The sequence below is a fragment of the Salvelinus fontinalis genome, chromosome 1, assembly GCF_029448725.1.
Source record: "Salvelinus fontinalis isolate EN_2023a chromosome 1, ASM2944872v1, whole genome shotgun sequence".
Taxonomy (NCBI): Eukaryota; Metazoa; Chordata; class Actinopteri; order Salmoniformes; family Salmonidae; genus Salvelinus; species Salvelinus fontinalis.
The window spans coordinates 10,172,357-10,187,851 of record NC_074665.1 but is presented as its reverse complement, the minus strand read 5'-3'; the positions used below and the strand labels follow the sequence as shown (position 1 = coordinate 10,187,851).

Genomic DNA, 15,495 nt, shown 5'->3' with positions numbered 1-15,495 from the left:
TTTCGAGAGGAGATGGGAAGCGTCACGTTGCCAAGCAACTGAAGAGGGTCAGCTGGTGGAGCTGTCGTTTGATCGCGGACTGAGCATGCGCATCGTGGAAATGACACTGCCACGGTTCTGGTGCAGCTTAGCGGGAGAATATCCTGCTCTCTCCTGTCATGCAATCAGAATATCTGTGTGAAAGTGGCTTCTCTGCTATGGCCGTGCTGAAAACTAAAGGCAGAAACTAACTGGACAGCCAGCATGACTTCCGAGTTGACCTGTCAACCATCACCCCAGACGTTAATAAACTTATCAAACTGAAGAAACACCCCCAGCTTTCCCACTGATAGGCTACAACACACAGACAATACATAAACAGGTTAATGAGTTCTTGTTCACTAGGTTAATTATTATTGTTAATTAATTCTGACATTCATATTACATGTTATTGAACTGGTTAAAAACGTACACATTAAAAAAAAAAAACTTTAAGGTTGTGAAACTATTCACACGATAATTTTTGATTAAGAATTCCTAATGATTTTAAAAACTGGCATGTGTTACTGTTCATTAACATTATTGGACTGGTTTTGAAATCATGTTCTGAGTCTGATAATGTATTACTTCGTACTCCTAATTAAAACGTCTTATTCTCTTGAATTTCTAAATACATGTTTTGTCAGTTAATATGTTTGTGTAACGTCTTCCTTTAATACCATAATAGTAGACCCGTGAGACAGAGTCTATTGTGCAAGTGAAGCCTGCCCAAGAAGGCAGCTGCAATACAACGTTACAAAATGTAATCATTAACAGTCCATAATATTGGGTCAAGACTCAATTGTTATTGTCTGATTTGGGTTCCCCAGTCAAAACCAGTTAAGAAGCATCACTCTTCCCAAAGAACCTTTGAGAACCCCTCCTTTTTTTGGGTGTGTAGGGCTACTGTAGTTTTCATTGTTTTCTGAGTAAACAATGTTTCTGAATTCATGGGCAGTGCAGCATAATTATGCAAACAATTATTGATTTCAAACGATCTGTTTACAGGTCCATTAGAATGTGCAATTGTTTTTGTATTTCACAAACGGTCAGATACAGCAAATGTCACTGCAAAATTAAGCATTCTGCAAACATCTTCAAAGACAGTTGATCAAGATCGCCATTGCTATTTCCTTTAGAAAGTGTCTTGGCTTAATTCCAATACCTCCAAAGTATACAGCAACTAAGGGCGTTATTGTCACCAAAAATAACCTCCTTCTATATTATATATCTGTATTTCTAAATAATTATAAAGCATAATAATAGAGCTTTTATTTTAATTTAAAAAAAGGCAGAGGTTTCCCCTGTAGTAATAATCCATTAGGATCCTATTGAAACAAAAAGAGACAAATCTGTCAGAGTGCGAGCATTGACGCAAGCAGCTCTCTGACGTCAGTAGGCTACCTGCAGTGAAAGAGAGAAAGGGGGAGGGGCTGTGTATGGTGCAGCGGAGCGCGCGAAGCGTGTTTGCCTTCACAAAATACAGTAGACGGGCGTCACTGGCATAAATGAGACTGTATAGAGATGAAGCTGCAAACTGTCGAGGTGAGGGAGGGAGGGAGGGAGGGAGAGATGACGAGTTTGTGGAAAGTGTAAAGCTTCCTAGAGCTGTAAACCTCTTTGTTTTATGTAGAGACGCATAAAACAAAGGCTGCGTTTACACATGCAGCCCAATTCTGATATTTCTTTTCATTAACTGGTCTTTTGACCAATCAGATCAGCTCTGAAAAGATCTACTGTGAAAATATCTGTTGTGATTGGTCAAAAGACAAACTAATGGAAATAATATCAGAATTGTGCTGTCTGTGTAAACGCAGCGAAAGAGTTTTCCCTGCCTTTCAGAGGGAGACGACAAGGAACAAGCCAGGCGGTGTCTGAGAAAGGCCCGAAAAATTGCCAAAGACTCCACCATGGACTGTTCTTCATGCTCCCGTCCGGCAGGCAGTACCGGCGCTTCAAAGCTCAGACCAACAGACTCCTAAGCAGCTTCTATCCCCTGACCATAAGACTGTTAAATGGCTAACAACTCCTGCCCTCCCTCTACCACAGCCTATTCACACTGACTCAATGCTCATCCACAGGTCTCTACCCATTCAGACACAACCTGGCTTCAGAGTCTTTGTGTGTCTTTGGCTCAACAGGTGTCCTGCTCCAAGACTTACTCCGTTTTCTCTGTCTGTGGAGACATACAGATGTTCTCATCTCTTTCTTTACATCTCTCTCAAACACAGCTCCAGGGAGAGATTTGCATCAGGTGCCGTGTTATGACAGTGTTGAATGGATGCCTAAAATGGTGGATTGATATGTTATATAACCCTACCTTCATTTGTGTGTGAGCACATGTGCACGTTTACCTTTTAAACAGTAGAAACCGATATACATACACAAACAAAGTGTGTATTATAGGTGAGAGAGAAAGGGGTGCAACGTTTGGGTTGTGCACTGACTGCAATATGTCAAAGTCCATTTGGTTTGCGTAGGTTGGCGTTAGTCAGGGATGTTATCGTGATATCAATCTGAAAGAATTGCAGCCTTGGCACCATTAGCAAAGGGAAGAGAAGGGGGGAAGAAAACGGTTTGAGAGGGAAGCTACTGACATCATTGGGCCCTTCAGCACGAGAGAGCAACCAGTTGTAATGGCTTTCGTCGGTGGAAGGATCGGAGGACCAATGCGCAGCGTGGTACGTATCCATATTTATTTGAATACTTTTCAATTATGAACATAACAATAAACAGACGAAAACCAACAAAGCTACAGTCCCGAACTAGTGAACACAGACAAACCAGGAACACACGAACAGGAACAATCACCCACAAAACACACTACAAAACAGGCTACCTAAATATGGTTCTCAATCAGAGACAATGACTAACACCTGCCTCTGATTGAGAACCATATCAGGCCAAACAAGAAACCACACATAGAAACAGAAAACATAGACTGCCCATCCCAACTCACGCCCTGACCATACTAAAACAAAGAAAAGCCAAAAGAACTATGGTCAGAACGTGACACCAGTGTTCTTCTCTCCTACTACTTTACAGAAAATGCTTAAGTAGCTTAGTGACTGTTCCCGCAGGTAGACAGAAAAGACAACTCTCGACTCTGAGTATCTAGAGTGTGAAAGATAAAGATTTTTTTTTAAAGTAACGTCGCAGCATAAAGGTAAAATCTGGTCTTCGAAGAATTTGGTGCTGAACCATGCCCGTTTGGCCGATTTGTGTTTCCCTAGCAACTGGACTAAAACGTTACCCGAGATCGATCACTGAGGTATAAAGAATTGGAGACTGCATCTAAGATGTCCGACCATTGTTTTCAACGTGGTCTACTCACGTTCTCATACGCCGATTCATGGATCATCTATATCCGTGTTGCATCCAGTTTACACAGCCAAACTTCACAGAGGGAGCAGTGCGTGCAGCGACGACGTCATCTTCGGCTGTTAACTTCTTTGGGATAGGGGGCAGCATTTTCATGTTTGGATGAAAAGCGTGCCCAGAGTAAACTGCCTGTTAAAAGCGTGCCCAGTTGCTAATATATGCATATTATTAGTAGATTTGGATAGAAAACACTCTGAAGTTTCTAAAACTGTTTGAATGATGTCTGTGAGTATAACAGAACTCATATGGCAGGCAAGAACCCTAGAAAAATCCAACCAGGAAGTAGGAAATCTGAGGTTTGAAGTTTTCCAACTCATCTCCTATCGAATATACAGTGTCTATGGGGTCATATTGCACTTCCTAAGGCTTCCACTAGATGTCAACAGTCTTTAGAACCTTGTTTGATGCTTCTCATGTAAAGGAGGGGGGAATGGGAGCTGAATGAGTCAGAGGTCTGCCAGAGTGGCATGAGCTGACCATGCGCGTTCACGTGAGAGCGACCTGCGTTCCATTGCAATTCTAAAGACAAAGAAATTCTCCGGTTGGAACATAATTGAAGATTTATGTTAAAAACATCCTAAAAATTGATTCTATACATCGTTTGACATGTTTCTACGGGCTGTAACGGAACTTTTTGACTTTTCGTCTGGACCTAGTGATCGCACGTCATTAATTTGGATTTGTGAACTCAAGGCGCGAACAACAAAGAGGTATTTGGACATAAATGATGGACTTTATCGAACTAAACAAACATTTATTGTGGAACTGGGATTCCTGGGAGTGCATTCTGATGAAGATCATCAAAGGTAAGTGAATATTTATAATGCTATTTCTGACTTCTGTTGATTCCGCAACATGGCGGGTATATGTTTGGCTTGTTTTGGTCTCTGAGCGCTGTACTCAGATTATTGTATGGTTTGCTTTTTCCGTAAAGCTTTTTTGAAATCTGACAAAGCGGTTGCATTAATGATAGGGGAAAAAACGACCTCATCTACAATTATTTGAATAATTCAATGGATGTTTTATGCACAAAGGTGATGACTAAAGTGTCTGACTTCTCTGTGTGGCTGTCTATGGAAACTGTCTTTCTGGGCCGGGCGTCAGTTAAACTGCAGTACTGAAGCAAGACTGTAGGAGCAGTCAAAACTGTGCTTCTAGACCCGAACCTTGGCCCCTTGCTGGAGAGGATTATCAGCTAAAACAAGTAGGGTGTTTTCAATTTCCACACACCGATGGACTGGTGATGATGTCAGTTTGAGAAGAAAGGCACAGTATGACTGCACACTAATGTGGCGTTAGGGGGTGCTAGTGGGCGATCATGTGAGATTCTCTCTAGATGCACAGCAGCCTGGTCTCATAGACTAGACGTAACTTAGTGACCGAAAATCCGGGATGCCGAAATTTGTATGATATGTTACGTTTGGTATGGTTACATTAGACAGAAAGTTACTTAACCTCTACCGAGCACCTACCCCGGGTCCGGGAGCACCCCCCCCCCCCCCCCCCCACTGATTAGCATCGCTAGCATAGCGTCACAATTAAATAGTAGCATCTAAATATCATTAAATCACAAGTCCAAGACACCTAATGAAGGATACAGATCCTGTGAATAAAGCCACCATTTCAGATTTTTAAAATGTTTTACAGGGAAGACACAATATGTAAATCTATTAGCTAAACACGTTAGCAAAAATCACCATTTTTCTTGTCCACCATTTTCTCTCAACACCAGTAGCTATCACCAATTCGGCTAAACTAAGATATTGATAGCCCCTAACCAAGAAAAAACCTCCTCAGATGACAGTCTGATAACATATTTATGGTATAGGATAGGTTTTGTTAGAAAAATGTGCATATTTCAGGTTGATGTCATAGGTTACAATTGCACCCACCGTCACAAATGGACTAGAATAATTACAATGAGCAACGTGTTTACCTAACTACTAATCATCAAACATTTCGTAAAAATACACAGCATACACGAATCGAAAGACACAGATCCTGTGAATACAGACAATATTTCAGATTTTCTAAGTGTCTTACAGCAAAAACACAATAAATCGTTATATTAGCATAGCACATGTGCAAACATTACACCAGCATTGATTCTAGCCAAAGAGAGCGATAACGTAAACATCGCCAAAATATATTAATTTTTTCACTAACCTTCTCAGAATTCTTCCGATGACACTCCTGTAACATCACATTACACAATCCATATAGAGTTTGATCGAAAATGTGCATATTTAGCGGCACAAATCGTGCTTACACAATGGAAATACTGTCCAACTACTCAAGCAATCTGCCCGGCAGCATCATGATAATACAACTATTTTTATTGAAAACTATTCATAAACTTGACTAAAAAAATACAGGTTGGACATGAAATGAAAGATGTATTAGTTATTAATGCAACCGCAGAGTTAGATTTTTAAAATTAACGTTACTAGACATACAGTGTGCGTTACAGCCAGACTAGTGACGCAATAACGGCGTCACTAATCACCATTACTGAGTTTACATTTTTCCACATAAAAACGGAATAACATCATAAATAGCTCTTACTTTTCGACGAGCTTCCATCAGAATCTTGCCATGGTTGTTCTTTGTCCAAAAGAATCGTTGCTTGGTTGTAAAACGTTGCATTCAACTTCTGCTATAGCAGCCAACTATAGCTAACAATTGCTAACGTGTCCAAATCCTCAATACGCAATACTGAGGAAATTCCGAAAAATAGCAATATACTCGCATAATCTGATATAACTCGGTTTCAAATAGCTTCGTTATGATGTTTCTAACACCTATATCAAATTAAATTACAGACTGATATATCTAAAGTTCATTACTGAGCGCTCGAAAATGGCATGCCCAGGTCTCTCTCTGCGTAAAGTTCAACGTCGAAAAGATGGCGCACCTCACTCCTTGGTCTTTTATAACCTCTGAGAGTGACGTAGGAAGCCCATTCCACTTCTCATTGCTTACTGACATCCAGGGGAAGGCGGGTGCAGTTCGTGTCGTTCCATAGGATATACACACCCCTTTAAACTGAACTGAGATCAGAGCTTCGCTCTCAGACCTTCGCAAAACCTGTCATGGATTTCGCTGTAGAAAAAGTTCTGTTCCACTCAGAGACATAATTCAAACGGCTATAGAAACTAGATAGTGTTTTCTATCCAATAATAACAATAATATGCATATTGTACGATCAAGAATTGAGTAGGAAGCCGTTTCATCTGTGGAGACAAATATGCTAATTTGAAACAGCACCCCCTATAGTCGCAAGAAGTTAAGGCAAAAATTAATGGAGGGTGGTTGGTCATGGTGGATAGGTCAGCGTATAACTTGAATATCTGGCAACTCAAAGGTTGCTTGTTCGAATCTCATCACGGACAACTTTAGCATTTGAGCTAATTAGCAACCGTTTTTTGCAACTTAGCATGTTAGCTAACCCTATCTCTAACCTTAACCCTTTAACCTAACTCCTAACCCTAACCTTAGCCCATAATCATAACCCCTTGCCTTGCTAATGTTAGCCACCTAGATTATATTAGCGTTAGCCACCTAGCTAACATTAGCCACAACAAATTGGAAATCGTAACATATCATACATATTGCAAATTTGAGAACATTTCGCACAAATTGCAATTCATGTGAATTGTAATTCATAACATATCATACAAAATGGATAATGGACTTCCTCAAATTAATACATACCATACCCAAGGTAACTTAGCATACCTTATTTGAGTGTCCTGGGTTTTAGTTTACTATGTTACGTCTATCTCTGAGTCCAGGTTGCTCACAGATGTTCCTGTCATCTGCCACCCACTGCCTCTCATGAGTTTGAGAGCTTGCCAATTTTAAAGGTTAAGTAACGGTTTCCCTTGGAGCAGCTCAGCATAGGGCTCACCCGGCAGGCTCCAGTGCTTAGTGTTTTGGTGTCAACACAGAAGAGTGGAGAGGAGGCAGTGAAATCTCAGTTGACTTTACAGTGTTTTTTTCCCGCTGTTCTCCAGATCTCCTCAATGTATGGAGTCCCTACTATGATAGGTCTAGATGTCATCCGTGCGCCAACGACGCTGAGAGTTGGATTCTATTGGCCTAATTCGCAAAGAACTCAGCTGACCATGCAAATGATTTGAAATGAAAACAACCACCAGCCAAACTTGCCCTTTGACTAATGTGCTTTCATGGACTTTGAAATACAGTGCCTTCAGCGATCTACACACAATACCCCATAATGACAAGGAGAAAACAGTTTTTTTTTTAAATTTTTTAAAATTTGAACAAAATACAAAACAGAAATACCTTATTTACATAAGTATTTCTGACCATTTGCTATGAGACTCAAAATTGAGCTCAGGTGCATCGTGTTTCATTGATCATCCTTGAGATGTTTCGACAACTTGATTGGAGTCCACCTGTGGTAAATTCAATTCATTGTACATTATTTGGAAAGGCACACAGCAGTCTATATAAGGCCCCGCAGTTGACAGTGCATGTCAGAGCAAAAACCAAGCCATCAGGTCAAAGGAATTGTCCATAGAGCTCCGAGACAGGATTGTGTCGAGGCACAGATCTGGGGAAGAGTACCAAAACATTTCTGCAGCATTGAAGGTCCCAAAGAACACAGTAGCCTCCATCATTCTTAAATGGAAGAAGTTTGGAACCACCAAGACTCTTCCTAGAGCTGCCCCCCTGGCCAAACTGAGCAATCGGGGGAGAAGGGACTTGGTCAGGGAGGGGACCAAGAACCCAATGGTCACTTGGACAGAGCACCAGAGTTCCTCTGTGGAGATGGGAAAATCTTCCAGAAGGACAACCCTCTCTGCAGCACTCCACCAATCAGGCCTTTATTGTAGAGTAGCCAGACGGAAGCCACTCCTTAGTAAAAGGCACATAACAGCCCACTTGGACTTTGACAAAAGTCACCTAAAGACTCAGACCATGATAAATAAGATTCTCTGTTCTGATGAAACCAAGATTGAACTCTTTGGCCTGAATGCCAAGCGTCACGAAACCTGGCACCATCCCTACGGTGTAGCATGGTGATGGCAGCATCACGCTGTGGGGATGTTTTTAGTCAGGATCGAGGCAAAGATGAACAGAGCAAAGTACAGAGATATCCTTGATGAAAACCTCTCCAGAGCCCTCAGGAACTCAGACTGTGTCAGAGCTTCTAAGAGTACTGGGTGGAGGAGTCAAGCGCAGAGAGCAGGTTAGTTCAGGACGTGGATCTTTATTCCTGACGACAGTAACAACGGTCATGCCCAACACAACGGGCGCATGAAAAATACCAGTCCAAACACACAGGACTAAACTGTCCGGAAAATAGCTTCCACTTAAATACCAACACCAAAGGCCCCGTGTGGCTCAGTTGGTAGAGCATGGCGCTTGCAACGCCAGGGTTGTGGGTTCGATTCCCACGGGGGGCCAGTACAAAAAAGTATGAATGTATGTACTTGTAAGTCGCTCTGGATAAGAGCGTCTGCTAAATGACTTAAATGTAAATGTAAATAACAGAAAACAAGCACGCACAAAAGTCGGCGGGCCTACTGCCCTTAAATAGCCTACCCACAAAACTAAACTCAAAACAGGTGCACCCAATCAGCCCAAACTAACAGAAACAAAAGAAGGGAATCGATGGCAGCTAGTAGGCCGGTGACGACAACCGCCGAGCGCCGACCGAACAGGAAGAGGCACCATCTTCGGCGGGATTCGTGACAGACTGGGGTGAAGGTTCACCTTCCAACAGGACAACGACCCTAAGCACACAGGTAAGACAACACGGGAGTGGCTTCGGGACAAGTCCTTGAGTGGTCCAGCCAGAGCCCGGACTTGGACCCGATCAAACACCTCTGGAGAGACCTGAAAATAGCTGTGCAGAAACGCTCCCCATCCAACCTGACAGAGCTTGAGAGGATCGGTGGAGAAGAATGGGAGCAACTTTCCAAATTCAGATTTGCCAAGCTCATAGGGTCAAACCCAAGAAGACTCAAGGCTGTAATCGCTGCCCAAGGTGCTTCAATAAAGTACTGAGTAAAGGGTCTGAATACTTATGTAAACGTAATATTTCAGTTTTATTGGTTTTATACATTAGTAAAAAATTCTTAAAACCTGTTTTTGCATTGTCATTATGGGGTATTGTGTGTAGATTAATGAGGGGGAAAAAACGATTTAATCACATTTTTGAATAAGGCTATAACCTAACAAAATCTGGAAATAGTCAATGGGTCTGAATACTTTCAGAAAGGCACTGTACATGGTGGCATGGATCAGTAGCCAGTAGCCTCTCGTGCGTAATTTCCAACCGAACAAGGCTCAGTCCTATAATCCTGGACACACTTGATCAGCAAATCGCCTCCGTATCAATATTTGTAACTTGTCAGGAGGGGGACTAAGCCTATCTCTCTCTAACCCTAGAAAACACATATTGTCCAATCACAGCTAGCATCAGTATTAGCCTACATTTGGACAATCTCTCCATTCTTCTTTGTATCTCCTGTGTCCGGGGCATCCATCCACACACACACCTGCAGCAACTTTCTCTACTCGCAATGGTTTGGAGACACGCACCGGAGGGGAGGACACAGAACGAAAAGAGAGATCTGTTTGAACGGAACTGAAGACTGTTCTGATTGTTCGGAATTCTAAACTCGCCATTCCCTGATTGTTTGGAATTCTAAACTCGCCATTCCCTGATTGTTCGGAATTCTAAACTCGCCATTCCCTGATTGTTCGGAATTCTAAACTCGCCATTCCCTGATTGTTCGGAATTCTAAACTCGCCATTCCCTGATTGTTCGGAATTCTAAACTCGCCATTCCCTGATTGTTCGGAATTCTAAACTCGCCATTCCCTGATTGTTCGGAATTCTAAACTCGCCATTCCCTGATTGTTCGGAATTCTAAACTCGCCATTCCCTGATTGTTCGGAATTCTAAACTCGCCATTCCCTGATTGTTCGGAATTCTAAACTCGCCATTCCCTGATTGTTCGGAATTCTAAACTCGCCATTCCCTGATTGTTCGGAATTCTAAACTCGCCATTCCCTGATTGTTCGGAATTCTAAACTCGCCATTCCCTGATTGTTCGGAATTCTAAACTCGCCATTCCCTGATTGTTCGAAATTCTAAACTCGCCATTCCCTGATTGTTCGAAATTCTAAACTCGCCATTCCCTGTCAGTTTATAGTGTATCCACTGTCTCTCTCTCTCTCTCTCTCTCTCTCTCACTCACTCCCCCCCCCCCCCCCCCGGCTGTCACATAATAAAACCACGAAGGAGGAGGCTTCGTTTTAAAACAAGGGAGCAGCAAATGTCGAAGAAACGTAAAAATCCTGATGACAAAGAGGGAATCGAAGATGTCAAAAAAGACTTCCCACGTGCAGGCTGTAGCAGTGATCAAGGTATGTGAGCGTTGTCTTGTTCAGTGGTACGTGATGGTCGTGATAGTTTGAATATAATGGTGTGTGGGGCACATATTTGACTGGTGCACCGGGGCCCTACGTTTGTGACACATCTAGGTTAATTTGTGTCAACAGAGTAGCTGGCAGGCTTCTGGTTTGCCACAATAACGAATAGATAATTTAGTCTTAGTACCAGTCTCTTTATGACATGGAGTACAGGCGTGGATTAGCTAAGGAGACTGGTACCCAGGGCATAGATCATTCACAAGGAATGCACATAGCAATGATAAAGAACACAATGTTATTTTCTATAGTAATGCTGCCCGTGCCAATGTGGGCATCTCTCGCTCTCCGTTCAATTCAAAGGGCTTTATTGACATTGGAAACATGTTCACATTGCCAAAGCAAGTGGAATATATAATAAACAAAAGTGAAATAAACAATCAGAAATGAACAGTAAACATTACACTCACAATTTTTTTGTTGTTGAAAGAATAGAGATATTTCAAATGTTATATTATTGGCTATGTACAGTGTCGTAACAATGTGCAAATACTTGAAGTATGAAATGGAATATAAGTTAACAGATTAATAAAGTTTGTATTTACAATGTTGTTTGTGCTTCACTGGTTGCTCTCTCTCTCTCTCTCTCTCTCTCTCTCTCTCTCTCTCTCTCTCTCTCTCTCTCTCTCTCTCTCTCTCTCTCTCTCTCTCTCTCTCTCTCTCTCTCTCTCTCTCCTCTCTCTCTCTCTCTCTCTCTCTCTCTCTCTCTCCTCTCTCTCTCTCTCTCTCTCTCTCTCTCTCTCTCTCTCTCTCTCTCTCTCTCTCTCTCTCTCTCTCTCTCTCTCTCTCTCTCTCTCTCTCTCTCTCTCTCTCTCTCATGACATTTTGCTGAGATGATAGCTTTTAGAACCCAGTGCCAGGTGTCTTTTCACATCTGTTGTGACATTACATCTCCTTTGGGACACTTAATAACAACAAAAAAAAAACTTACATTTATTTTCATTAGTTGAACTTGACTGACTGGGTTGGCATGAACATGGTCCACTCTCCTCCACCCATCTGCCCACTAGGCTGGCCCCTACAGCTCCTGTGGAGTTGTTTACACTTCATTATGGCACACCGTAGCAAAACGTTTTGCAATAGAAAACAAAAACAAGTAGTCTCTCCCTGTCCTTTTTCTTCCGTTTGTTGCCAAATGGATAGGGCCTATGGCATATGACAAGGCAGCAGAGCAGAGTGTTTGGCTATGTGTTTTGGGTCCGGGCCCAAAACAGTTTCCATTTTTGGCTAGGAGAATGGAGGATAGGAAGGGGGAACCGAGAGGAACCAGGTTCTTCCTTCCCCCACACAGCAGAGGCATCTGGGAACACTCTCTTGCCCAATCCTAAACCATCCCCTAAACCCTATGCCCTATGCATGAACTGTAGAGATCTGAGAGGATTTTATTGGTATAAGCAATATGGTGAACCGTTCCCCTAGCCTATCAGAGCTATTACCAAATTGCTTACACCTATCGAATCATCTTACACAAGTGCATAGGGTCCAGGGTTTAGGGCAGGGGTGTCAAACTCATTCCACGGAGGGCCTAGTGTCTGCAGGTTTTTGGTTTTTCCTTTCAATAAAGCCCTAGACAACCAGGTGTGGGGAGTTCCTAACTAATTAGTGATGTTAATTCATCAATCAAGTACAAGGGAGGAGCGAAAACCCGCAGACACTCGGCTCACCGTGGAATGAGTTTGACACCTGTGGTTTAGGGCATAGGGGTCCATTTGGGATTGGGCCTTAGTCTTCAGCTCTAGTCCCTCCCACCATCATAATTTACCATCTACTCCCAACTAGCCCCTCCCACCACCATAACAAACCATCTACTACCAACTAGCTCCTCCCACCATAACATACATTTACATTTACATTTAAGTCATTTAGCAGACACTCTTATCCAGAGCGACTTACAAGTACATACATTCATACTTTTTTTGTACTGGCCCCCCGTGGGAATCGAACCCACAACCCTTGCGTTGCACGCGCTATGCTCTACCAACTGAGCCACACGGGACTACTCCCAACCAGCCCCTCCCACCATACCAAACAAATGGCGCTGGGGAAGAAGGCAGACGTTTTACGTGTCCCCAACCAATTGTGTTTTTTTGTTTGTTTATTTGCGTTGTTTGTAAATATTTTTTTTAACTTATTTTGTACATATCAAATCAAATTTATTTATATAGCCCTTCGTACATCAGCTGATATCTCAAAGTGCTGTACAGAAACCCAGCCTAAAACCCCAAACAGCAAGCAATGAAGGTGTAGAAGCACAGTGGCTAGGAAAAACTCCCTAGAAAGGCCAAAACCTAGGAAGAAACCTAGAGAGGAACTAGGCTATGAGGGGTGGCCAGTCCTCTTCTGGCTGTGCCGGGTGGAGATTATAACAGAACAGACAAGATGTTCAAATGTTCATAAATGACCAGCACGGTCAAATAATAATAATCACAGTAGTTGTCGAGGGTGCAGCAAGTCAGCGCCTCAGGAGTAAATGTCAGTTGGCTTTTCATAGCATATTGTTGGCGCTACCGTCTCTTATGACCGAAAATAACTTCTGTACATCAGGACTGCGATTTCTCACCACGGACTGGCAAATATCCATTTTTTCCTTTAACAAGTCTGACTAGCCCGACTTGAATGCTATACTGTTTTCTCGAGAACAGGCCCAGATCCCCGTGATTTGCGTGAAGTGGAGGCGGAGAAAAAGGGGCCGGAGGGCTGGCTGCCTTTTGAGAATTCATAGGCGATCAAATAAACCCCCACTTCCATCCATTCTATTGGCAAACGTGCAATCTTTGGAGAATAAAATAGATGACCTACGCGGAATATTAAACCACCAACGGGATATTCAAAACTGTAATCTGTCACGTTCCTGACCTATTTATGTTAGTTTTTGTGTGTTAGTTGGTCAGGACGTGAGGTTGGGTGGGCATTCTATGTTATCTGTTTCTATGTTGGTTTTGGTTTGCCTGGTATGGCTCTTGATTAGAGGCAGGTGGTTTGCGTTTGCCTCTAATTAAGAGTCATATTTAGGTAGGGCATTCTCACTGTTTGTTTGTGGGTGATTGTCTCCTGTGTCCGTATGTCTGTTCGTACCACATGGGACTGTAGCGTTTGTTTGTTTCGTTTCGTTTCGATGTCGTCTGTTTTCCTGTACGTAAGTTTATGTTTAGTTATGTAAGTTTATGTTCAGGTTGCGTCAACGTCGTTTTCTTATTTTGTAGTTTGGAAAGTGTTTTGTTTCGTTTCGTGTGCCATCGTAATTTATAATAAAGATGGCTTATTTCCCTGAGCCTGCGTTTTGGTCTGAAGATCCTTCTCTCCTCACCTCTTCCGAGGATGAGGAGAGCGTCACCCGTTACAGAATCACCCACCTCACTAAGACCAAGCGGCAAAGGGAAACTAAACGGAGTAAGGGACAGGAGAGAAAGGAGCAATGGACATGGGACGATGTTTTGGATGGAAAGGGTGTCTACACATGGGAGGAGATCCTAGCTGGTAGAGATCGCCTCCCATGGGAACAGCTGGAGGCACTGAGGAGAGCGGAGGCTACCGGAGAGAGGAACCGGAGCTATGAGGGAACGCGTCTGGCACGGAAGCCGAAAAAGCCCGTAAGTAATTCCCAAAAATTTCTTGGGGGGGGGCTAGGAGGTGGTGGGCCAAGGGCAGGTAGGAGACCTGCGCCCACTTCCCAGGCTTACCGTGGAGAGCGGGAGTACGGGCAGGCGCCGTGTTACGCAGTAGAGCGCACGGTGTCTCCTGTACGAGTGCATAGCCCAGTGCGGGTTATTCCACCTCCCCGCACTGGTAGGGCTAGATTGAGTATTGAGCCAGGTGTCATGAGGCCGGCTCAACGCGTCTGGTCTCCAGTGCGTCTCCTCGGGCCGGCATACATGGCACCTGCTTTACGCATGGTTTCCCCGGTTCGCCTACATAGGCCGGTGCGGGTTATTCCACCTCCCCGCACTGGTCGGGCAACCGGGAGCATTCAACCAGGTAAGGTTGGGCAGGCTCAATGCTCAAGAGTGCCAGTACGCCTCCACGGTCCGGTATTTCCGGCACCACCTCCCCGCCCCAGCCTAGTACCTACAGTGTATACACTACGCACTAGGCTACCAGTGCGTATCCTGAGCCCTGTTCCTCCTCCACGCACTCTCCCTGTAGTGCGTGTATCTAGCCCGGTGCCTCCAGTTCCGGCCCCACGCACTAAGCTACCAGTGCGTCTCCAGAGCCCTGTACACACTGTATATTCTCCCCCTACTAATCCTGATGTGCTTGTCCTCAGCCCGGCGTCACCAGTGCCGGTACCACGCATCAGGGATAGAGTAGGCTTTGAGAATACAGTGTGCCCTGTTCCTGCTCCCCGCACTAGTAGGAAGGTGCTTGTCATTAGCACGGTGCCTCCAGTTCTGGCACCACGCACCAGGTCTACAGTGCGCCATATCCGGCCAGAGCCATCCGTCTCCCCAGCGCCATCTGAGCCATCCGTCTCCCCAGCGCCATCTGAGCCATCCGTCTCCCCAGCGCCATCTGAGCCATCCGTCTCCCCAGCGCCATCTGAGCCATCCATCTCCCCAGCGCCATCTGAGCCATCCGTCTCCCCAGCGCCATCTGAGCCATCCGTCTGCCAGGAGCCTGCAAAGCCGCC

At 43.9% G+C, this 15,495-nt stretch overlaps 1 non-coding gene across 1 annotated transcript; it reads left to right on the top strand.

The window, feature by feature from the left end:
* The first annotated feature begins 8,759 nt into the window (after positions 1–8,759).
* On the top strand, positions 8,760–8,835 carry trnaa-ugc (transfer RNA alanine (anticodon UGC)). The gene has a single exon. It is a non-coding gene; the product is annotated as a tRNA-Ala (tRNA).
* The last annotated feature ends 6,660 nt before the right edge of the window (positions 8,836–15,495 follow it).